At 44.0% G+C, this 2,513-nt stretch overlaps 1 protein-coding gene across 1 annotated transcript in view; it reads right to left on the bottom strand.

Moving 5' to 3' along the window:
• Window positions 1-2,513, bottom strand: part of LOC130584846 (cGMP-dependent protein kinase 1-like) — a gene marked incomplete at its 3' end in the record, with an annotated part of 161,325 nt that overhangs the window by 35,200 nt on the left and 123,612 nt on the right. The window lies entirely within an intron of this gene.

Genomic DNA, 2,513 nt, shown 5'->3' on the forward strand with positions numbered 1-2,513 from the left:
TTCTTTTCTTTTCTTTTCTTTTCTTTTTCTTTTTTTTTTTCTTTTTCCTTTCTTTCTTTTTTTTGGTGTTATTTTTAGTGGTTTTCCACCTTTGCTAGCAAGAGCTTTATCCAATAAGTTTTGCTCTTCTGCTGTTATTACAGTAGTTTAATCTGTCCTTTTTTGYCTTATTTTATGGAACAGTCCTCGCTACATTCCTGTCACAACTTATCAACGCTGCATCTAAACTCCATAAATGCCTTCATCCCTTGTGTCACCCTATCAGAAGCAATGTGCATTTATACATCACCAAAACCTCCAAATATTTTCTAAATAAAGAGTGTCTACTGATATTTAGACTGCCCCAAACCTTGGAATTTTCATCCCAGATGCTTTGCYCCCTGCAAATTCAACCAACATCAGGCTGGGGGTTGCCAAGAAGTTTCCACTCATCCTCTCCTACATCTTTCATGGGATAAATGTCTGTTGGATTTTTCAACCATGCCCAGGAAARCTGGAGGTACCAGGTTTGCTCTGTTCCAGCCCCAAATTTGGGACAAAATCACCCCCAAAACACCCTTCACTCAGCATGAGTTCTAATCCCAAAGTACGTATAAGACAGCAAAGATTGGAGCTAAATCAGGGGAATGAACCCAAATCCTCAAATTTGGTTAAGCTTGAGATGTTTTCTTTCAAGGGTGTTGTGTTCACCTGAGTTTATTTATTTGTCTTTACACCCAACATTTTTGGAGGCACTCACAGACTGATAACAGAATTCCCAGGAAAATGAACAGGCCAAGCCTCACAAAAACTCAACTGGGGAAAACAACTCCRTGCTTTGGGAGCACTTGGCAAATGAGGATATTAAGGAAAAGGAAGKATCCTAAAAAAAGGAAAGGTATCTGAGGCAGCTCTAGTACAGAAGTATTTAAGGAAGGTCTTCAAAATATACAGAGTTAAGGCTGTGGGTGCTTCCACCAACATAACCAAGAAATTTGGGGTAAATAAAATCATAAAAACAAAGCAGTAATTAATAATTTTCACACTCCCCAGAACATTAACACATTTTAAAATATAGAGCTCTCCATCAGAATCTCAAATCCTCAATATTACCACATCACTCTTCAGAAAAAGGACTGGAGAATKTGGGTCAGAAACAACATTTTGCAAGTTGCCATGACCCTAACAGGATTCCAAGGACCTAAAAATTGCAGCTTTTCCCATTTTCATGTGCCAAAGTGGGAAGAGGGGACAAACAGAAGCCTGGAGGAGACCTGAACAAAAGCTGCAGAATTTTACTGCTTATGTGGGATGTTTCTGGAGAGAGGCTGAAGGTGAACAGTGTTGACCATCCAGGATGAAATTCCTTGAAAGAGATTTATTTTAGGATGTGTTGGGACCAGAYCCCCTCAAGTGGAATCTTGTAGGCACCCAAAAATGTAACAACTAAAAATACCGTGCTAAAGGCTTCCAAATTTACTATAGGCAACTGATATTCATTACATGCATTAATGGCACTCTTTGTATGATTTCTGGGCAATCTCACATGACAAAGCTGCTTCCTGAATGGCCATTTCTTGGTCTTGGTCACCAGCAGTGACCAGCAGCACCAGCCACTCAGAACTGAGTCTCAGTCTGCTGCTGTGGCTGATTCCCACCCACGAGTTATCCCAACCTTCCCACCCAGAAATTCCACCTAACCATTCCCACCCCTAACTCCTCCTAATCATTCCCACACGGGGCTTTTCCCAACCCATGAGTCCTAACCATTCCCATGCACGAGTCTTCCCAATATTCCCACCCAGAACTTTGCCAAAAGAATGGAAGGAAAACTAATTTCAGCTTTGAAGCACCCGAAGCTACCTCTCACTTCAACGCATTTTGCCTCCTCTTTTTTAAACTGAGCTGTAATCTCAGCCAATCCTTTCTCCCACCATTCCAATCACATTTCTCTAGTCCTTCTCTGAGCGCCCAGTCACTCAAGAGCTTTCATTTCACTTGATCTGCTCCTCTTTCCATGCCCTTCCTGCTGCCMACATCCTCATGTGTATGCATCCCAAGCCATTTCTTTCACAGCTAATTCCACCTGCAATTCTTTGTGCTTGAATGAACCCACCCTTCCCCTCCTCCAGCAATGCTCCTCCACTGAAATCCTGCTCTTCCAGCACTGATCAGCTCATCCGTGTGCTTCGCCCTTCTAATGGAATTCTTGCTGTCTGTTCAGCCTCAGAGCACGGTGCTGGGTGGGCAAAGTGCCCAAGAGTTCTCTCAGGGCACGTGGAAGTGGAAATAAAGGCAAGGCTCTTGCTTTGAGCCCCACAGGAAAGGCAGCAAAACCTCCTCAGGTACCTCTGGTACAAAGTTCTCTGAAGAACTGTTCTGGCAAGAGTTCACAGAATYCCAGGATCCCTGAGGYTGGAAAAKCCCTCCCAGCCCAKGGAGTCCAAGCTGTGCCCATCCCCACCTTGTCCCCAGCCCAGAGCTCTGAGTGCCACCTCCAGCCCTTCCTTGGACACCTCCAGGGATGGGCACTC

Source organism: Malurus melanocephalus, unplaced genomic scaffold, assembly GCF_030028575.1.
Source record: "Malurus melanocephalus ecotype Western Australia unplaced genomic scaffold, MMel_1.1 scaffold_778, whole genome shotgun sequence".
NCBI lineage: Eukaryota > Metazoa > Chordata > Aves > Passeriformes > Maluridae > Malurus > Malurus melanocephalus.